We start from the raw sequence: 24,230 nt of genomic DNA on the forward strand, positions 1-24,230 counted from the left end.
ACAATTAATAAATAAAGTTTGGGGATTGGCTAGTAATGTCACCACCTAAACATAGACTTCACTTCAAAATAGAATGCTTAATACCAAGGTATGCCGCAAGAAGTAAGAACTCTTGCATACCTACTAGTCTGGACATAATCCTTTTAAGATCTCACGAAGTGCTGGAGAGGTTTGTATAAATAGAAATGCAATTGTCTTATAGTTTTGTTTTTTTTAATTTAATTTATTTAGTAGATTTTCATTAGGATGTTATTATCTTTTTTAATTAACCCATACTGTTTTTTTTTTTTTAATATTGCAGAGCAAATGATTGTCACTATTGTAATATTAAATAATTAGTATTATTTTGTGATGAAGTTGCTATGTGTTTTTTGGAATATATAGATATATGAAATTATTGTACAGAGAATTAAATAATTATGTGAGAAAAGAGGAAAAAAATGCTTATATATTTTCAATTTTTGCAAATAACTTCAAATGTGAATTTCATCATTGATTTACAAAAAATATATACATATGGTGGTACTACAACAAATATGTACAAATATTTTCAAATTCAACTGTATGAAAAAACTTTACTGCAGTAAATGAAATCTCAGGTCATAATGATGTATGATCATTGTATAGAAGTATAAAGCTTTTAACTTTTATATATATATACTTTGTCCAGGTCAGTTTTATGTTATTTCCTTCAAATATAATGAATCTTTAAAAAGATTCATTTCGAGCAATATTTTGCAGTATTTTCCTTTTTCACAAAAATAAACTCTTTTAAAATTAATTGCAAGGAAAGAAGACTTCAACTGTAAGAAAAAACTATTAATATGGTAAATTAAAATTATTAATCATTCATTTTAAATATTTTCGATGAAAAATGTGTATGATTAATAATTGCATAGAAATACCTATATAATATAATATAATTTAATTTTTTTTGTTTTGTGTATTTAAAACAATCAATATTTAAAGGTTAAATGTTAATATAAAAAATTGCGTACATTTATATGAAAAACTATTACCCGTAACGATGTCCAATCAATAAAATATATAATTTTTCACAAATTATTATATGTCATGACAGTTTCTAATTATTTATTAAAGAAGTTGAGTAAGTTAGTAGCTACTTATATATATGCCTTTTTGCGCAGAGAGAGAGAATGAGCAAATTAATGTGTTCAATAAACGAACAAATAACGAACTACCTTTCAAATATTCATAATTAAAGAGAAAAATAAGTTATTTTGTATTATTGGTCTATCAATATATGTTAAAGATGCTAATATGATCGACAAAAAATATCAACTAAAAAATAGTGGAGAATATAAATCTTTCTCCCAATTTGAAAATAGTAAAACAGAGTGCAAAAAAATATTTTATAAATGTCTTTTGAGAACTTTCTAAAGTGATAAATAAATGATGTTTGCTAATCTTTATATAAGAAAGTTGTTTGAAAAGTTTCCAACCTCAACGGCAAAATGAGAGTACTTCTAAAAAAGCTAGTCACCAGAGTATAAGCCATTTTAGACGTGTAGTTGTTATTTAAAAGCAGTTTGAATGAGTTGACGATGAGTGTTTTAGTAAAAATGGACAAAATCAAGTATCAAGATGCAACTAATTATTTGTTGAGCAACATGGGAGAAACACCTAGTCACATCTGTTAAGTATCTGTTTATAGTTACTCACCAAAGTTTCAGCCGTTTTGGGCTTAAAATATTTAACGACAGCACGGTAACCAATTTTTTCCCTTTTCACAACTACACTCACATCAATTCAATCAAACAACGGTTACGAATTAACAACTGCGCGTACGTACAAAATGGCTGAAACTTTGGTAAGATTAGCTTTTATTTACATCTTCACGTTGAGGTCAGAAACTTTTCAGACCCCCCCACGAATATACTTGTTTCTTTAATAAATAGGGGGGGGTTACAATCAAATTCAATTTCAGTCCTACTTTTCAGATCTATGAGTATCTTTTAACCACTCTAGAAGAATAATTTTTAATTTCCTGCCAAAACCCCCTGACTTAAAAATTACTTTTTGACCAATGAATGTGTAATTTTTAAATCGATTTTCAATGTAATAAGAAGAACCTCGTGAATGCCGTGATCATTAAAGACTTTTTACACTTAAAGCAATAGTGTTATAACATTTTAAGTTTATAAAGTACAGCTTGAAGGTCACATAAAAGGTCAAAATCTTTTTAATTTTTATTTTAGCGAGTATACTAGGGAATATATCATATATTCCATATAGTATCAGAAACTAACAATAATTGTTTTTTCTTAAGTGCTTATAATAGGGGGTTTAAAGGGTTAAGCATCCGACAGGATGTGCTAAAATTTAATTAGCTAATTTTCATAATTGTATACCCTTATTATGAACAGAGATATTTTTGAACAACAAACGATAAAATAGTTCAATTCACATCAATCTCTTAAGAGCGCAATTTCTACATATCAAACAGATTCAATTAATTCCCATACATGCATTACTGAAGTACTTTTAGATAACTGAATAATATAATTTTTTTTTTACATACCCAAATTATATATCATGATTATATTAAGTAAAAGTTATTGCATGTTCAGCAATGCTGTCTGTGAGTACATGTATTATAGTAAAATATTACAGCATTAATATGTGAGTGACATGCATAGTCGTAAAACGGATATTTATTATACATATTTGTCTTTTATTTATGTAAATAAGTTACGTATTATGTAGGTGTACTGTGGATGCAATCCCCATAAAAATGGCAATATTGTGATTTATCTAATAATTCATTAATTTCTTATATTAGGTTGTTCCAAAGTGATTGAGACTTACACAGTAAGACAAGAAATTACATTCAAAAATTTAAAAAAAAAAGTACTCCATCATGTTACCTAGTCTCCTTTGGCTCGAACAACGTCGTAGCAATGGTTCTCCAACTTCCACAACTGCCTGGAGATCTCTTCTTCGCTCACTAACTTCACAACTCACTGAACGCCGCGTGTGACATCTTCATGGCTATCAAAATCGTAATCTCAGAGCAAGAGAAAACGGTCACAGAGATTGAGATCCGAGCTTTTGGGACTCTGTTTGATCGCTTCAACCTTTCTCCGCGTTAAAAACCGCTTCATCACTTTCTTATCTTTAATGACCCGAGAGTGGGGTACCAACACTCAATTTGGGTTTTTCTATACCAGGTCCTTGATTTAGTTGATGCTATTGGGTTCCCTTATTTTCCGGGTTTGTACTGATGAGACACCTTTATCGAACTTAAAAGTGCTATCCGGTATCTCAACAGCCCACCAAAGGATGGTTGCACGAATAGTGTGGTCGGTGTGGATATCAGGCACTATTTTGCTCAGTTTGTCGCGTATCAAAAAGTAAGGGCAAAAAAATGCGAGTCTCCATGTTCAGCGTCGAATGGAAAAACATGTCTAAATGGGATATGTAGGGATTCTATATTTAGTCTTTGTATAGTTCTGCAATGGTTTTCTATCATAAAATTTATGAAAAAATTGATGCTGGTGGAATTTTGTTGCTAACTCTTCTCCTTTCCCTACAAACAAATTTCTGTCAATCATTTCAGACCGACATAATATGTATATTTGATTTGAATATTAAAAAAAAATAAAAAAAAATAAATAATGTTAATGCTTCTTTTTATATAACTTTTAGATAAAACCGATTGATTGGAACAAAACTTGAATAATTTTATATATTTATTTTTTATTCTACATAGAAACAACGTACTTAAAATAATTTCTAAGGATAAGAGCAACTTTTAATGTTACAACAAAAGTTAGTTTAAAAAATATTTTAAATCCATTGGGAATTTATCAAATTTTTTACTGTTTAATATTTAAATCATATTTCTGTCATAAGTTTTTCTTATGAAATATATTGTTTAAACAAGCTTTAAAAAAGAAGAAAATCCATTCAAAGAGTAAAATACTTTTGGTGCTTCCCCTAAACATATTTTCTCATTAAGTAGACGATACTCTACTATTAATACACAATTGTATAAAAAAATTTTACGTATTCAAAGGTATGTAAAAAAACAACAACTAAGTTTGACTAATATTTTTTAATACTAAAGATCCATCTCTTTACTCAATTCTTCATCAAATGTCAACATTTAGGATGTAATAAAAATATGTCTACAATATTTTTGATGAAAAAATATCCCATCAATCAATATACTTATTTTTTACTACAATGAATCTCATAAATATGTATATCATTCTTACGATGAGTATATCCATTTACTCTTAAAATATATCATTAATTCTACAGGAAAACCTTTCAAAAAAGAAAAATTTGTTTATCTTGGTTTCCATTTGCTCTTTATTATATATTCCTTTATCATCTTGGTGAGGTTCCTCCTTCATGTACTCCTTGATTGTGCCTCTCTCTTGGCGTCCATTGTGGTTAACAAAACTTTTATTTTATTCAAAGCTGTTTGTTTCGAACCTGTTTCGAGGCAACTAGAGTTTAAACATACTACATCCCAACCTTATAGATAACTATTTTGTATTAAGTAAATTTAACAGGATTTTCCGTCGACTCTGTATATTATCAAAAAAGAAATCAAGTTTTCAATTTGCTTATAATTCGTATAATCACACATTATTTGACTCCATTAAATTGGAGTGCGGGACAATTAATAATATTTTAAATGAACTGATTTTTTAATGAAGTGTTTTTCTCATCAAACCTTGCAATAATTGAAATCAGTTATTTTTTGTACCATTCTATTCTACAAAATATGATTTGCCATATTTTTTTTTTAATATTGTGTGATGTTTTTTTAATGTCCTTACACATGTCTGACTACTTACATAAATATGTAACAATATGGGATAATTTAACCTATAAAATTATATATGTATATAATGAATGTATACATACTTATAAATAATTAAATGGGATATTTTGATAAATCTTTTTCTTAGACTCTTAGCTTTCTTATTTACGAACAGGAAATATAATACTTTTGTTGACAAATAGGTTAAATAATTAATGTTTTTTTGTAAAGTAATATTTTTTATTATCAGAAAAACTCACACAATAGCATGTAATTTGAATCCTATTGCTACTTGACTTACTTTTTTGGTTAGAAGTAGGGAAAAATAACAAATATATCATGTGAAACATGAACACATTTGGAATTATCTAAAGCTTTTTTTCAATAAGTGTTGACGTATTAAGGTAGTATTTATAATTGAAATAAATGGGTAAAAATATTTTTTGTACATAATAACTCTGAGGTCATTATATTCATTCAAAATGCTATTTAACACATCAAAAGAGTAATATTATGAGTTTCCGGGGGGTCCATTGAAATCTGAACTCTTGCTAATTCAATAATTATTGAAAGTTGAGTAATTAAAATTATTTCATATTTTGATATATTAAAGCATAGACAATTAGTTACAAAACAAAAGAAATATGAGATCTCTGGCCTACGCACAAGTCAAGAAAAGGATATATGAACCTGATTGACGAATTTATATTCGTGCTCTCCAAGCAGTTGGACGACTCCAGCACCACAGTCTACACCGTGAGCAAGCCCAAAAAGTTGGAAAGGAAGTAGGTCTCTGTAAAAAAAAAAAAAAAAAAGGCTAAATTGACTCGGAGAAGATAAAGAAAATCCCCTCAAGTCCATGAGGGCCCATCCAACAGATCTCAGAGTTTCACAACAGATTGTCCAGAGAGCTATAAAAAATTTATGTGGAAAAAGGCTTGTGAGGGTCAAGATGACACTTTTGACGCCAGCAATGAAGAAAACCTATCTTCCACGTTGCAAGACTCTTTTGAAAGAGTGTTTTGAGTTCTTTCTAACACCTTTGGACCCCATAAAACCCTGATGCAAACAATCTCGACTACAACTTTTGGATACAGGTTGAGGGGAACGCCCGCAGTGTCCGTCATCCAAACACTGAGGCCCTTTAAGCCATTGTAAGTCAGAGCTGGGACGCCATGACAGATGACTACATCCGCAGTAGGTGTCAGGCCTTCTGCAGCCACTTGGCAGCCATCATTGCCGCTAAGGGCAGCTACATTATTGATTAAGAGATCTCAGACACAGATTTATTTATAGTATTAATTTTGTTGATATTCTATTGTTCACTAATCAATTATACCTTGTTGAAGTTTAAAATTCAAAGCGTTCCTATTTTATTGGACAACTCTGTATATTAAACAGTCTTTACGAGACACATTTCTTCATTGACAATGTCACAAAGTATTTAAATTAAAGACCAATTTAGATGTTAATAGAGTAGATGAAATTAAAATACGTTAGCCTTGGAACTAACATTAATGATAGTTGTATACGTATAGAACAGTAGTGAAGATAATTGTAGTTATTTTAATTTTTACTTTATTGTAGACTCATTCTTTCTTTTGTAGCTACACAATATTGTTATTATCTAGTGTGAGCTAGAGATAGGACAGATTGTGGACATGTGTACGGTATAAGTGTACTTATTCGAAAAGATCCAATATCTTAAACGTACCCGAACCTTTAAGGATAGTAAAAAAGATCGGAGAGGTTTTCCGTATCTTAATAGCTAAAAATGTTACTTAATAATCTATGTTAGTCATTTAAAAAAATATCAATTTATATCGAACGTTCACTATATTTATCTTGATTACTGATAAGAGCGACATCTACATACATAAATAGCTGAATCATGGGATTATTCCACACATCCTTACCTTTATTAAATCACGCAACCTTACCCCTAAAAGAAACCGGAGAAAGGATAAACCATTAGTCAATTTTTTCCAACTATGGGACTATTGTTCAATGATTGTTAAGAATTGTTCACAGTTTAAAAATGTACACTGTATTAGGTTGTCAACTGACTAAGTTTCTTCTTCTTTTCCTCCAATCAGTTTTTTAAACATTGATTGGTTGGATACGAATAAGTTCTAATTATGTTGGGAACAGTTATTTATAATTTTGAAGAAGAAGGACATGACTCAACCAACACAATTCAACAAAAAAAATTATAGGATCAGTAATATTAAATCAATTTCGTCCCCATTGGAGACTTCTTCAGAAATAATAATATTACAAAATTCTTAAATTACCAAGCTTTTACAAAAAATATAAACATTAAAATTTGAAAAGAAGAATAGGTATTTTAAAAAAATATATACTAGTACAGTAATATATTAATAATAATAAAATATGGAAATATTGTATGTGTACAGGATTGTAACTTCACATAAATTCGAAAAAAGGGATCTGTTTTAAAGTAAATTTAATAAACAATCATTTTCATGTTTATTCATTCCAGTGGGTGTTTTGGTCTGAAATTGATTAGTCCACCATTTTCTCAACCCAAAAGCATTGGACTTTATAGACCGAACTTGAACTAGCACCTCTACTTTTTTATCAGATTTATAATGTACTCTCGAATTTAAGTGTTCTCTAGTTGCTTCCAAACATATTTCATGTGATCATTTATCCGATTTTTTAATTTTCTTTAGGTTTGGTCGACATTTTACTTTGAGTATTCGTACAACCGATCACATTAACCAAATGCATGGAATTGCCTTTAATCACCTGAGACAGTTCCTAAGTAATATGATAATTAATTAATATTGAATAATAATTTCTTAGTTGGAAGAATTGCTATACAACCAATTGATTTTGGGTTTTTTAATGAGTCTTGTCAGAGAATTGGTTATGAGATAAAATAAAGGTAATGGTGAATCCAATGTTGTCATTATAATAATTACTCATAATTATGTTATTTTACTAATAACATCGGGTTATTCATTGTTTCAGCATCACCAATTATTAAAAATATAACCATAATCATAAGGTCCGAAATAGGGTATAATAGTTATAAACTAGAGACAAGTATCCATCTAATCTTAGTTTTGGATATGGATTTGAATGTCCGGATACCCAAAATTTACTCAAATATTTGTGTCTAAAGATCCGTACCCATCCGGATCCTATAAAATGTAGATCCGTCCTATGTTTAGTATGAACTGAGCGTGTATGTCAGTATTATTTAATGTAGTGGAAAACATGTATATGTAAGTCTAGACTAGAGGTAAAAAACTCCGGCCCACAAGTGAATTTTGACCGGCCCGCCATTTTATCATGTACAATCATCTAAATATAGGCATACTAATCCACCATGACTCTGTAACGATAGCTGTTTGGTCCCTAATTTCCAAAAGGATGCAAACCCCTGATTTAGACTATCTGGTATGGTTGACTTCATAGTCAACACCAATTATGTTTGATAATTATGATACATATTTAAAGTTTATAATGTGGGATGAAGATATTTTAATGCTAATAGTTTGTTTACAAAACAATCCAGAGTGGCGCCATCTCAAAGCACATCAATACAACAATATAAATTTATAAATTAGGTTGGGGAAAAAGTCATTTCGTATTTTACGCCTTTTTTTTTTTTAACTAAGTTTATTTTGTTTATTATTAATAGCATCTGATCATTTTTAAGCCCCTAAAAAGAGACTATCGACCCCATTTTTATAACAGCAGGAACAAAAGCGAAAGGACGTCAGTACATGTTTAAAAAAAAGAATGAACAAACTATTTTGAAGTTATATCCAACTTTATAAACAAGTCTATATACTAAAAACTTCTCATATTTTTTACAGAATTGTCAACTTCTAATCAATATTATTAATTACTGTAGTTTTTTTGTTTTTTTTCGTTAGTCTGTATAAATCCTAAAATAAGTTTAAGTTATAAACACGTACGTAAAATTTACCAAATGCCTCGGAAAAAGTAGTCAAACATTGAAATCCCACACTGGGAGCTATGATAAAAAAAGCCAATGCGATTTTTGGCACAGTGATACCCTTATAAATTTAAAATATGTTGCAAAAGTTTCATGTCCATAAGAGTTGGGTATTTTTTTTTTCTCATTCTTGATCAAGTACTTGCTAGTGTTCTTCAGACTTTTTTTTAAATCAAAATTAAGCTCATACGAAATTCAAATTTTCCACTTTTGACTTCATTTTTAAAAACCTCGCACTTCAAAATGGTTAAGTACAAAATTTAAAGGGGTTTTAGCTCTTGTGGATCAAAAAATATACACGAAAAAGTAGTGTTTGGTAATTAAACATTAAAGCAAGATTGAAAATTTTGGTCTGAGATGAGTATCTATATCTGAAAAACGACTCAGAATTATGTCTTAAAATTTGGAACACTTAATATACTCATAAATTTGAGCTTGTATGCCCAAAAAAATCCAAATTTGAGAGGGTTGGATGACATTTTTTTTATTTTTTTTGGTAGATTTGACATGGAATGCCTCTATTTCTATCTCTGTTGAGATATTTTCCTGTGTTTAAAGTCAAAGTTAGTTTTTATTTTAAATTTCAAATTGTGTTCAATTTGAAAGTTTTAAAAAGTTTATATCTACAATTTTTTTTATAAAAAAGAATAATACAATATCAAATAAAAGAAAGAAAAAAAGGTAGGGGAAGACAAGGACTTTATTTTTTGTTGAAACAAATACCTAAATTTACTTTTAAAATATGTATAATTTATAGCCTCATACGTATAAGATAAAGTAAAAAAATATATTTAAAAAAAAAAAAAAAAAAAACCAGTCAAAAATCATTAGAAAGTTTATTTTGATCAAATAGGTAAGTATCAATTTCTGTAGCAATTCAGGCATTTTTTATATGATATTTTGAATAATATAAAATAAATACCTTTTCTCCACTTATAAAACAAAATTGAATTCAACGAAAACTCTCTTTGTAATTTTTTGTAGTGTTTATATACACAAATAATTTTTTTTTTAAAGTTTGTAAATTCTTACATCTACTTTTGCATCGCAGTTTTTTTCAGAAAAACATATTTTCAGCCATTTCAAACCTTATTCTTTTTTAACAGTAAAAACATTTCGCTGTAAAAGTTATTGGTGATCCTATATAAAGGAAAAAAGAGCTCAAATTTCCTCAGAATCCTTTCAAGTAGTTTAAAATACATAGTTTTAAACATTTATATTTAACCTTCCTTCAAATTTATGTACTTTTTCCAAAGCAGTTATTGAACTAGGGTAAATTGTTATACCTACAACCAAGTAAATTTTATTTTAAGATGTACAGTTTCTATATCTACATGATTACACTATTTAAATTAGTAAATAATTTTTAACTATTGCCTTCATTTCAAAGTGCCTTGGTATAAATTTCCGCTTCTCTTCAGAAAATCTTAGTTTTCTTCTGAAATGTTCTTCTTTAGTACATAAATAATTCTTGAACATTGAGGACACATAAAAAAAAAATAAAGATCAAAATTTGTGATATTGACATATATGACATACTTAAGCTTGAACCACGGAGTGTGGTTAAAGACAAATAATATTAATGTTGTATATATTAGAAGAAAATGGTGTGAATCATCATTATCAATGATTAAAAATGTTTTAAAGAGAAGAGACATAAGATTAATTGAAGGACAAGCATGTAATAGTTTTCAAAATCCATTATTAACTCCTACTGAAAAATGGGTTGATTACCGTGACAATAGTGATTCCCTAGAAGTGTCAGCTTTTACGTAGTGATGCACTTTGCTAATTTTGAAGAGAAGAAAAAGAAACAACTTTACACACCTTAAATGAATGTTTCTATGATACACTGACAGCAGGACTTGGAGTACTTTTTGGAAGACCATTAGAAATGGAGGATTTTTTTCTCCTCACATCAAAAATTAAGTGAAACAGCATGCAATGGTCCTAAAACTGCAGTATTGTTTGTATACAATCAAAGCAAAGAAAATGGAAATTCGTAAATCTATTTTATACATAGCAAGAAATGATTTATATATTTTAATGAGGTAGGTTTTGGTTTGTTTTGCTTTTTTTTTTTTTCTAATTTTATTATTGTGAATAATTTATCTGATTTCATTAGATCTTTTTATATTTTAGAGAGTTTAATTGTTGATATATTGTTATTGTTTGAGTACCAAAACAAATTGATGCTGGTTAAAAAAATAAATATTATAATCGCTCAACTGTTTATCATGTAATTAGAAAAAAAAATTAATTCTTGTACTTATAAATAACAATGGAAATGCTTAAAATATTAGTTTAGTTCCAATTTTCATTACTTTCAAATGATTAAGTACTCATCATATTGAGGTTGAGCATGGTATATAAAATAACAATTTATATTACATTTGAAGCCATACTCATGTATCACATTAAAAATAAATAAGTAAGATAATAAATTGATTAAACCTAGATTATAAATTGCACATTTGCAATTATAGAAATAATTGTCAATGAAAGACAATGACAAATAATCAATGAAAGACAATGACAAATAATCAAGTGATACTATTCTGACTGTACATTTTAGAAGGATACTTTCTAAACATTCTTGGTGATAAAATGGGTTTAAATAGAATCACAAACAGTTTGATATAGTTTGGGATAGCCACAAGGGAAATGAATGATGGAGTATTAGTTGAAATTCAGTCATCATTTTTGGATCAGGAATATATATAAAAAAGTGATCAAAAAGCATTTATATTATTTAATTTTTTTTTGGAAAATTTTGTGGGGTTTTGCAAATAATTGTATGACGTATGATTTATATAGTAATTCTACAAACCACACTTTCTCCTTGGTAAGTTACCTATAACTAACATCAAAATAAAAACTTTTATCCATATTAGTATCTATGATAAATATTTAAAAACTACAACATCAAGAATTGATTGCGAGCATATATAGCAATATAATTCTAAAAATCTATATGGTTAATTTTTGCAACGGCACAAACGTGTATTAAATTTTATGTAAAATGATTTTAACATATTTTAGTTTTTACTCAACTCATCGAATGTCCATTGATATGCTTTTGTAGTAAGATTTTTGTTGTCTCCGCCATGATGAATAAGTTTTTTCCATTTGTGTATGGAAAAATACAAATCATTCAACCAAAATATAACTGTTTTTTTAAGAGATGGGATTTTCCATTTGAATTTAAATAAATAAACGTATATGTAATAACAACAAAGATTATTTATTCATATTTTTGTTTCACTTGAGTCAAAGACGTAGGTACTTCACTTATCATCAAGTAGAACAAATAGATTTGAATGAGTAAAAGAAAGGTATATAAGATACTATATTTATACTATTAAGGAAAGTTATTAACAAAATAAGTTGGATGTAAATACATGTTCCAAAGAGAAAGCTTGAAATATATATTTCATTTAAGAAACTTTAATGTGATGGGTATGTATTTAAACAAACTACAAAGAAGAATCGATGGATTGACGTCTTTTTTATTTGTTCTCTGTTTGAATTTGTTATGTGAGTAGATTAATTTTTATCGGCTTTATAAAACAAAAGAAAAGTAATACCCTGTAAAAATGTCAAAAACTTTACATACATAAAGATTCCATCAAATCTGTACCTTAGATATACAGGGTGGCCCCTAAATACAGAAAAATGAATAAATGTATGTAATTATTATATTAAAAGTATTAGTTAACTAAAATTTTACATGAATACTACGGACTAAATAAATTAATCAAAATGGTGACTTTTTGCCAAAATTATAGCCTTAAGTATGTTTGTCAAGGCATCGCAGCAGGTAAGGACCATCCTAATGTCTCATTTATCGAATTAGGGAGGCATTGAGTGTATACAAGTTTGGATGAGGTTTCTTGCAGTCTCTGTCCTCCAAAATGGACAGGATAATTCAGGTTCAAATCCGGACGGATTGGAGTCTAAAAGCTAGGGAGATGAGTCTTGCGCCACCTTTGCGTCTTATTGAACGTTAAAGAAGGAACACTATGGGGAACGGTTTAAGTCTCTTCTTTGAAGTGCAAATTAGCCCATGGAAGAATACCTTTCTCAAGGATGGTGTTAATGTACTTTATGCTCTTAATTTTGTCCTCAGAGGGTACAAAGACATATGGGGGGGGGATTAACCGATCTTCTTACAGCTACAGAGACCATCAAAGACTGTGGTTTTTGCGTTCAATAGATTCTACGTGGTGTATCAGATCCTTTTACAGACGAAACTTGATTATTTGAGAGTTCCAGTTAGCCTCAACAAAAAAAATAATGTTGGGAGCTATGCTTGACTTCAACAAAATAATGAGTCTCTTGTTGCGGTTGACTCTATTTTCTTTGGTTTCGACCAAAAGGAGTTGTCTCTTCAGATGACGGTAAGGGAATATTTTAAGGTCCTTCTTGAGAAGTTTGTTCATTGTTGTGTAGCCCATCATCAGCTTCATAGCCATTTTATATTGGCTCCTCTTTGGATTTCTTCTTCGTATTCTGTGCTGTTTGTGGTAAACCCCCTCAAGGACAATGTTTGACACTATTGGTCTCCTTGAATGTTATGTTAATCTTCTTGGCCTTTAAAGCTTTAAAGATCTCTGTTTTTCTCTTCCCCAAGTATGGCAACAGCATCATGTTTGCCTTCATACATGTAAATGGAAGATCACAAAAATATGTTCTTTACAAACTTTGTTAGCCTTTGATTATTTATTTACTACATAAATTTATACAATGATATGTCGGAACCTGTACGAGTAATATAAGCTGAAACATTTTTTTAGTATTTAGGGTTCATCCTGCATTACATATACAAAAAAAAACCATAATAGAATTTGGATCTTTTTATCATATTACTCAGACAGTTGTATATGTATTTACTATTTCATTACCATCATTACTTGGTAATGAGACATTGTTTTACAGAATATTGTTGTTATTACATTGTACAAAATATTATTGTGTATATATTCTCTTAGTAAAATAAGTATATGCTATCAATGTACATTACCTTTTTGATAATATAACAGAATATATTTTTTGATGGATCAGTTATTATTATATTTCCAAATTTCTCCTCTCTGATTAGAATGTATGCAGTTTTTTATCATAATTGGGAGAAATTTATCATATAAGTCAAGTAAAGTAAATGAAAATTTGAAGCATTTATTTATTTTTCCGTACATAAAATGTTTTTTTACAATTTCAAGTTGGCAATGTATAAACAGTGTTAATGTTATCTTGTGGTAACATAATATTTATTTCAATTTTTCAAGAGTAAAAATTAAACAAGAAGTTTTTGTGAGGACATTTATTTTATCATCTGCCTAAACCCCTTCCAGACCTTGACTATGTATTCAGACTCAGGCTTGGTCCACTCCCTCATGATGGAAGCCTTTACACTGGATACTCCTGTGCGCAGCAGCCCACCCCCCTCCTGCGTAGTGTAGTCCAAGGAATTCGCGTCAAGAGAGGAGGGAGTCCACATGTTAATACCTCAAAGGTCCGGAAAGTTGTCTCTCGGGAAGGAATGGGTCTTATTGGCCCCATGATATGAAGCTCCGTCTTGAGTGAAAACAAATTTTCCTCGAATTTTAACTTCCCAAAGTTGTACTTTCTCATCCAGAAGTTCGATGTAAGTATCTGTGCATTATACCGCTCCTTCCTCTCCACAAAAATGGGAGAGCAGACTCCAAACGCCCAAGACCATGGTTCCTTCTGGATTTTCTATTCTGAAGACATGTAGCACTGAAGCTGAGACATTGGCTGGATGTTCAGTTGTAACTGAAGTTTATCGAGAAAACTGTTTGGAACCATCAAAAATCAGATAATTTCAACTATGTTAATTTCATTGTAAAAATAAAGCGAAAAAAACCTAAGAAACTCTTTTCTCGGCCTGTTCTATAAAAATATGACACCTTTGTCTTATGTCGATAACCTTAATTTATTAAACTTTTATTCTAATTTATAGCATGACATTATCAATCGTATAAATTTTACTCTAAGTCCATTTTTCCCCAATTCCCGTCTACATTCATAGATAATTTAAATTGTTATTTTATTGATTAAATAAGTTTTATTGGAGGTGTACAACAGATAGAACGCAATTTATAATCAACAATGTACTGTTAATTTAGTAAAATCTCCTTCGATTTATTTAGTAAGTCTCTAACCTACCTATAAATAAATGTTAAATATACTCTCCCTTTCATAACATCAAAAACAATATTTTATCTTAATAGAAGTAAGATTATTTGCGCTATGAAGACGGCAGTAATTGCCTTGTACCTAAAATTAATGATTTTTTAAATTAAAAAAATTTGAAATTTTATTCCAAAAAATTAATTTTTTTGTGAATAACTATGGATATTTGAATTTTTAACCACAAAATTAATTTTTCCTAATAACAATAGATTTTTTAAATTGTTTTCAATTTTTTTTTTTTTTGAAAAGCTGCAGATTTTTGAAATTTTTAAAAAAATTGAACAATCAAAATTTATTTTCTAAGAATTTTTTATTTGAATTTTTTACTCTAGAATTTGAATTGAATTTTTTTCTCTAAACGTATTTTATTTCAAATTAAACTAATGTAATTTTTTTAAATAAAAGTAGATTTTTTAATTTTTTTCTGAAAACATTTTATATTTAATTTTTGATTTTCTAAATATTTAATATTTGAAATTTCTTTTTAAATATTTAAATATTTTTTTTGAAATTTCTTTTTAAATATTTAATTTTTGAAATTTCATTTTTGAAAGTTTTTATAAAATTTAATTCTTTGTAAATAAAAGTAGATTTTTTAATTTTTTTAGGAAAAAATTTTTAATTTCTTTTTTTTTTCTAAATATTTAATTTTTGAAATTTTTTATAAAATTTTTTTTTTTTTTTAATATCTGTGGACTTTTGATTTTTTTTTTCGAAAAATGAAAAAACTTTAAGGCTTGATAATAGTTGTATTTTGAATATGTTATCTTATATCTATATAAACAAATTATTTTGATAAATCGTTGTGAAAACGCAGGAATTTGCATTTAAAGAACATAAAAATTATCAGTCAGTTATAGAAAAAAAACTAAAAAGATTTTATTTTATAGGACATACATAAACTAAACTCATATATTAAATGTAGACCCCAGACTATAGTTCATATTCCTATGTAAAACCAACTCACAAATTATAATATGATGCCCATAATTGACTGAACATAGTTAATTAAATAATGGGATATTTATATATAGGAGTGAAATAATAAATTAGGAAATTTTCTTTTTCTTCATTTCTTTGACATATCTTAATGTAAAAATGATTTTTTTTTTTTGTATTTACATTTTTATTCTTAAGAAAATTGAATATGAATTGGATTTTCTCTTCTAATGGTATTATGCAGTAATTGATATTTGATTAATAAAAAATTATATCAAATTATAATCAAACAAAATATATGACTTAAAAATAATTAATGGAAAAGTTCTTAAAAATAATTTACATAGATACAATGTATTTCCAAAAAATATATTATAAAATTACTAATGAATTAAAGTAATTGTTCCTTTAATAAGTTTTTTAATAACATTTTTAAAACTTGTTTTAGAAACATCTCTTATAAATTCCATCTATTTTTTTAAATTATTTTGTAAGTGGAATTTTGATAAAAATGTATTATTAACTACAACTTCATCGATATTTGCAATATTGATTTTCCATTTTATTCCTTCATGAATAAACTTATACTTTTTTAATGATCCTTTAATTGGTAAAATGGTTTAGCACTGATTTAGTATAAATAAATCTGATAATATTTCAATTACTCAATCTGACCTAGGAAAAGTCTTATAAGTCCATATATATCTTGTATTTGTTAGCTTGCCCGTTTTTTTGTTTTTGTTTTTTTAGTTGGTGATCTGAATAATGAATTTTCTTTTCCTCCGTAGTTGTCACTATTATTTAATTCCTGAGTTGTGAACTACCTTTCCTTAACAGATTCAATTATATTTAAAACTTGATTGAAAATTCATGTGTGCTCCTAAAAGATGGAGCGTAACCCTGAGGATTTGTTGCGGAGTTAGGATTGTAAGTCCTTGTTGGACTTCGAGTAGAATTAAGGAGTAATTCTTGTCAATGTCCTTGCTTATGTCGTTCTCTCCCACCTCCCTCGTCACAACTGATTGTTACAAGGGCTGGCACCAGCTATCATAGCGTCCTAGTGCAGGCTGACAGTGGCTTTGTAGACCTCGGTGTTTGAATGACGGACACCTCAAACCTTCTTCTCGACCTGCACCCAAAAAGTGTCGTCCACCATTATAAGACTCTTTCCACTCAATTTTTTGAAAGGTCTTTGGACATTTTGTTGTGAAACGAGAAGATCTCTTGCTTACACCTTAACAGACTTGAGGGGACTGGCCTGATCTATTTTCTTAACTCCTCCTCCAACTTCCTTTTTTGTCAGAAACCTTCTTCTACGTTTTGGACTTGCTCACGGCGTAGACGGTGGTCCTGGATACCCCAGACTGCTTGGAGTGTGCGAATGGAAATTCGTCAATCACGTTCAAGCGTCATTTTCTCGACTTCTAAGCTAAATAACTAAAGTGTGATTTGTTTTGTAACTAATTGTTTATGCTTTGAAATACCAAAATATAATTTAATTTCAATCACTAAACCATCATTGACTACTACATCAGTAAGTGTTCAGATATCAATGGACCATCCGGCAGATCTCGATTTAAACATTTAAAAGTTTAATTTGTGTTCCTTTTACCTATATATCACTTCAAATTCTAAAAAAAAAACAGGCCAGATTAATTTTATATAATTACGTTCATTATTTTTATTTCAATTTTATAAAAGTTTTTAGGTTGTGTATTTTATTACTAAGAAAAGTTTTTTCCCTAGTAATTTATTACGTTCGCATATTATTACTTATTTATTTTTTTAACAAAATTTCTGTTATCAATTGTTTTTCATCAAAGTGAGTAATAACTTTAAAATATACCGGGTTTAAAACTTTTCGTTTGCCAAATTTATTGAACTTCCATGAATAAAATATATTTCTTTTAATCTTACAAACGAAAAATAAATACATAGAATTATATATGATCATTGGCATGAAAGGAAAAAATAATATTAAAAAGTACATAAAAAAATACGATTATAAAACTTCAAGTATCTATCAATTCTCTACAATTATTAAACAGTGTAAAATATAGAGAGAAATAACAGATTAAAGATTAAAAGGAAAAAAAAATGATCATGTTGATGTTATCCTGAGAGTCAACTTTCCGTACATTTGGGACATAAACATGTGCAAGGGATTTAGGAATCGTATTGAGGTAATTATCAGAGCTGTGGGCTCAAATATTGAATAACAGTTGTGCCAATCACTATTTTTATATGATTTTGTTAGATAAATGTACGCACAAAACCCCTTCTTTAAATTTTACTCTTGACAAATTGAAAAAAAAAAAAAGAGAACCACAAAACGAGATCAACCCTGTAGGGTTTAAAAATTAATTAGATTTAAGTAATTTATCTATATTGGCCTTTAAAAAAAAAATTGTCAATTTCTTCTTCTTTTATTTTGACGATCAATTTTGCTACTTAAAGTGCAATTTGCACTCATCCAAATGTTTTATTTGAATAATATGCTGTTAGGAATTGACGATAATTCATTGAAGAATGCTACTTTAATCCACTTTCAATTTTAAGTAAAATCAATTTTGCTTGATTTTTGCTGACATGCCACTTATTAGTGGAATAACACTAGTTAAATTTCCACTCTTTTACTTTTTATTTTTTTCTAGACCTAAATAAATTCACGTAAAATATACATTATGTGTATATTAAAAGCAAGACTTAAAATAATTCAACAATTCTTCAACAAATAAAATTATTTATAAGTTGACTATTTAAAAAACTATAACCAAATAAAAAAGAAAGTTCCATACACGAATTTAAATACTCCTCTTCTTTATATATATATATATTAGTGATGGGACGATTAAAAAAAATCCCCTTGCTGATTCTTATTCTTTAAAATTTGACATAATAGTTAAAAAAATACCATTTTGATATGAGGGACGTGCATTATATATATATATATTTTAAGGGTTTTTGGTTTTTGGTAAGGGTTTGGTCTTGGTTTTTGGAATTTTAACGAAAAACAAATCGAAAATTAATTTATTTTTTTTTTGAAATATTCTTAAACATAAAATTTGATATTTAAAAATATTTTAAAAGTCCACACTAACATTTACAAAAAATCTCAAAAAACCATGGTTATTCTCAAAAAATACTTTTTTTGGGAAATATATTTTATTTTTCATAACTTAGAAAAGTAATAAAAAAGTTAATACCAGTAATAAACAATATAAATAATAATCTGCCAAATTAAACATAATTTTCCCGATGCTGATTCCAAAAAAAAAAAAAAAACGATTCTGATTAATCGAGCCATTACTAATATTTATCTTTTTACTTTTATTGAATTAAGAACCCCTTAAGCCATGAATTCTGAACCTTATTTTAGTTATGTATCACTGTTAAAATATATATCCATGTTCCCACTAAAAGCACAAATGATTTTTAGTTTAAGTGATAAGAGCCTCCACAGTATTATTTTTTGGAGGGGCCATAAATAAAAATTCTCCATAAATATTCTCTAAATATTTTTTTTGAAAAAAATTTCAAAAAACCTTAGCCTTTAAAAAAATTTAATTTGTTGCAATTTATTTTCCAAAAATCCAAATTTATTCTCAAAAAATTAGGTTTTTTTTAAAAAAAAGTATTCAAAATACAGAGCTGTTCAGAGAAAATTTCAAATATTAAATTGTCTAGTAAAAAACAAATTCTTTATTTTGGTAGGGCTTCAGGCCATCCTGCTTACACCCTGTGGACATCCCTGAGTTATGTACCTCTTGTAAAATATACTTTCAAAATCTCAAATACCCCAAGGAGTACTTGAGGGTACTTGAAAACCACTGCCTTAATCCAATAAAATAACTTACAAATTAGTTTGGCATTAAAATATATTGACCGTAGAAAATCCTAAAATATATCATCTTAAATAACCATTTGATAAATAAATGTGCATCTACTTCAAACTGAACTATTTAAAAAAAATATATATATACTTATTTTTTCTTAATTTATTTATTTCGATTTTGTGATAAATTATAAACAAAGTACTTTTCACAGTGTTCCCAAAAGTTTTATATATCATCGGGTGGGTGATGACAGACAAAATTGACAAAAATATTTTATATATTTGTTATTCTTTCACAAAGTCATAAATCACATAAAGAAATAAAGCTTTTATTTTTAAGAGAATATCGACTCTATTATTAATATTATTTATTGATTTTTTATATAGTATATATTTTCCATCTGTACAAAAAAAAATTTACTCAGTTACTAAATTGGGATATTTTACACCCCTAGATGTATAAAAATACTTCTTTTTTCATTCTCAAAACTTTTCAGTATGCTTTTAAAATGTGAAATCAGGTAATATCCAATTCTATATTAATCTCAACGACAGCTTGACTTCGAGGTATTACTCTATTTGACAATTCCAAAAGAGGTTTATTGAATTCAATTAATAGTTTTTCCATATGATTTATTGGACCCTTCTAGTTATATGTAATGACGGAGGCGTAAAAAGGTAGCTACAAAATTATAATGTTGTAGCCATTTTTTTATATAATAAATGCAACCTCATAAAAAACTAATTTGATTCACAAAATTATCCTAAACTGATTTATATTTATGCAGTCCTTCCCTTCAACATGCACCCAAAAAGTATAGTCGAGGGGGTTGGTATCTGGGCTTTAGGGGGTGGGCAAAAAGTGTCAAAAAAGAGTTCAAAAGAACTCAAGAGTCTCATTCTAAACTAATACAAAAGAGTCTTACGACGTAGGTGATGGGTGTCTTTCATTTCTGGTGTAAAAGTGTCACATTCAAAAAGCTCTATCTAACCACTTTTTTGACAGTTATCTTATCAGTATGTTTTCAAACTGGTTTGAAACTCCAAACTTGAGGGGATGCCTGGGCTGTTTTCTTTCAGTCCTGTGGATCCAGTTTGACCATTTTAGCAGAGACCTTCTTCCTCTCCTACGTTTTGGACTTATTAATGGCATGAAAGGGGATCCTTGAGACGCCCAACTGCTTTGATTGCGTGAATAGAAAGTCATTGATGACGTTCAAGTGTCATTTTCTCGACTTGTACGTAAGATGGAGAGCTCTAGTTTATTTTGTTTTATATCTATTTATTTAGTATTTAATATTTCGAAATAGGACTTAATTTCAATCACTCAATCTTGATTAATAATTGAATTAGAGGTAAGATTTCAATGGGCCACCCAGTATATCTATTGAAATCAAAGCATATTTTTAAGTGCTTTATGGATAAAATAGTTAAAAAAGGATATAGCAATTTAAAGTAGAATTTGACCATCAAAGCAAGTTATTTTTCGGTTATTGGAAGGAACGCTGCATTAAAGTAATCGATCAAAGTATTAGCTTTGGTGATGGAGATCAAAAAACTTAAATTATAAATACTGCCAAAATGGGAATTTGTGACAATTTCCGAAGAATCTGAGGATGGAAATATCGTTGAATTATTTATATGGATTCCCAATCAGCTCTCAGTTGTTCTAGTCTCCTCTTTGAATAATATTTGCAATCTAATCTACTACGTGGGTCCTCAATCCTTCCCTGCTAGTATTCCTAACTCCTTTTCACATGACATTTGTCTGAAACTATTGTGCGTCTATGAAGAAAAAAATTAAAAAGTTGCAGAAGATTCATCAAGACGTCGCCTTTCAAATCTTAATCGATTTAAAATTCATTAATCATATCATGATTTCTGGAGATTCATTTGAATAGACAGAGAAATACAATGACATTCTAAATTCAGTTTAAAATCATATCGATCCCTTCGACCTAGACGTTTTTTCAGAACATATAAGCAATCGAGTCAAAGGTCAAGCGTAGCTTATCAGTGCCTATTCGGTGGTATCATTCCCTCAAACAGGTTACATATTTTGAATTCCCTCAAATCTGTACAAACAAATCTGACCTCCAGTAAAGATCAAAAAAAGTCACACAATCTCCTAAACATAGCCCAGAATTCAAAGACGTGGTTTCCTTTACTTTCTATACCAACAGACGGAATCAGTCAGAATATTCCACGGGCTTCTCTTACAAGACTTGTTCCGGATTTGAACAGAAAGAAATTCAAATCTTTCGAGTAGAGGATTTTTGAGTGTTGTGAGCTCTAGTTGGTTTGGTTCTAAATGATTAGAACTGAGTATTTTCAATTATTGGTTGATTTTTAATATTATGGGGAGAAAATAAAGTAAGTTTCTAGTATTTGCTTGAAGCGTTGTCAAGTAACAACTTGGCTTTAAAATAAACAAAACGCTTCGCGTGTGGGATATAGTTTTTGTTGAATTATTATACAGGAAATATTTTTCAATTTTCTCTATCAATAAAATGTTATTAAAAAAGTCATTATATCATTATAATATTCATAGTAATAACTTGAATTACCCAAAACGAGGAATGTTGTGTGTGTAAATATATCTATTCCAAAAACAATAAATTGAAACAATGACTTTATTCATCATAAATCTATAATCTAAATTGAAAAATCCGTAGAATTGGAATTTAGTTAATAAGAATCCCTTAAAATACACATTGTAAAAAATTTTAAGCTTCATCATTACTCATTGGAAATTTATTTCTTCAAAAACAGTTCAATTGTAGTTTTCAATTATTAGCTATTTTGAAAAATGATGTCAAATCAGTCACAGTAGAGTAATATAATTTAAAAAAATATACTGTTTCAGATCCTAAATCCGTCTTATTCAGAGTGACGTAACTCAAGAGACACGTTTTTGTTTTGTTTTTTAGTAGGTTCGTTTCCCCGTTGCTTCTTAAAAAGTTAAAAAGCTTTGTACTTTGACTTCAATAATACTTTTTATATAAGATGGATTAACTATAATACTATAATGCTTACTTTCATAATTAATATTTGTAACTAAAGGAAACTGGGGGGAAAAAGTTTCTAACTCATTTATAAAATAGAAATTACTTGAGTTTGATATAATATTATCAAATATTACCATGGTGTCACTTATGCCATTTTTTTGTACAAAAATTTTAATGAAGCCCAACGAAAAAGGCTTAGAAGGAACTTAACTTTTCTCAATAGCCTTGTCCTAGCACTCAACTCGCTTGTTAAAAGCTGCCTCCAAGTCATCCAAGGTGATGGTGTTGCAGACCACCTCCAACTTAAACTTGACATATTATGAGATATGAAGGTCCCAAGAATATGTTCGTCTACGCCAGATAAGGTGAATAAGGGGCTGATCAATAAATCAGATGGACTTGAAAGATAGATATATTTAGGTTTTTCATAATTTGGAGCAGATATTGGCATCTTGGCAAAAATAAAACTAACTAGCTTGACAAAAAGCATGATATTGCAAAAAAAAAAAAAAGGAAGTTGGATAAACAAAAATCGAATCTAAATCTCACAAAATTTCAAGTAAGAAATTCCTCTCTTCTCCTCAAAACACTCTCAGTTGACTTTAATAAATACTATTTTGTATTTATACTATTCCCTTGTAAACTTATATTAAGTCCTAAAGTGACACATACTATTTTTTACGCATCATAAATGTACCAGTATTATTGAAAAAAATGGTCAATGTATGTTAGTCATTAGTATTAGTAATACCTATCAAAACGGGTTAAAAGTACTTTTAAAAACTAAAGGCGGGTACATTTTTATTTAAGTTAATGTACTTATACACTATATTTCTTCAATATACATTAAATGTATATAAGCCCAATTAATGTGTTGTTACTTTCCTATTTAATAAGAACATCATTATTACATCTGTCATCAAGTTCGTCTGAATAAAACCCTTTATTAAGGCAATCATTAAAGTTGAGTTTTTTTAAACAGTGAGCAGTTCTATAATAATAATTCTATTCAAAGCTACACCTTTACAGATATAAGGTCAATTTTTGGTGGAGCAGCGGCAAAGTAGACCTCGTTTTACCCTATGGACCCTTCCATATTATCCGTATCGCTTTTTAGATTTTTTGAGTATGATTTCATAGTTTTTCCTTGACTCTTTGCCTATTACTCCATCAAAAATCGACCTAAAGACTCAGCGACAAAGCGACACGGACAATTTAGTAGGGTTCATAGGGGAAGCAGGGGTAGTTCAACTTTGACTGTAGCTCCAACAAAAGTTGAACTAATAAGTATCAAAAATTTCATTTTTGTAGCAAAATTGTGTAAACTTTTAATTTTAACACGTTTAATCGGTTTTAATATATACTTTTTAGGATTATTGTAAGACTTAATGAACCTTCTACTGTAAGAAAAGTACATCTTAAGGTAGGATTAAATTTTCT

The 24,230-nt window shown here is 28.6% G+C and overlaps 1 protein-coding gene and 1 long non-coding RNA gene across 2 annotated transcripts in view; one reads left to right on the forward strand and one right to left on the reverse strand.

Moving 5' to 3' along the window:
* The window catches only part of LOC121129548 (FMRFamide receptor), a 98,861-nt gene that overhangs the window by 62,534 nt on the left and 12,097 nt on the right, over window positions 1–24,230 (reverse strand). The gene's annotated exons all lie outside the window — the stretch shown is intronic.
* LOC121129549 (uncharacterized) lies at window positions 1,263–3,343 on the forward strand. Its single transcript, XR_005868447.2, has 2 exons — window positions 1,263–1,831; window positions 2,804–3,343. It is a non-coding gene; the product is annotated as an uncharacterized lncRNA (long non-coding RNA).

The sequence above is a fragment of the Lepeophtheirus salmonis genome, chromosome 14, assembly GCF_016086655.4.
Source record: "Lepeophtheirus salmonis chromosome 14, UVic_Lsal_1.4, whole genome shotgun sequence".
NCBI classification, from domain to species: Eukaryota; Metazoa; Arthropoda; class Copepoda; order Siphonostomatoida; family Caligidae; genus Lepeophtheirus; species Lepeophtheirus salmonis.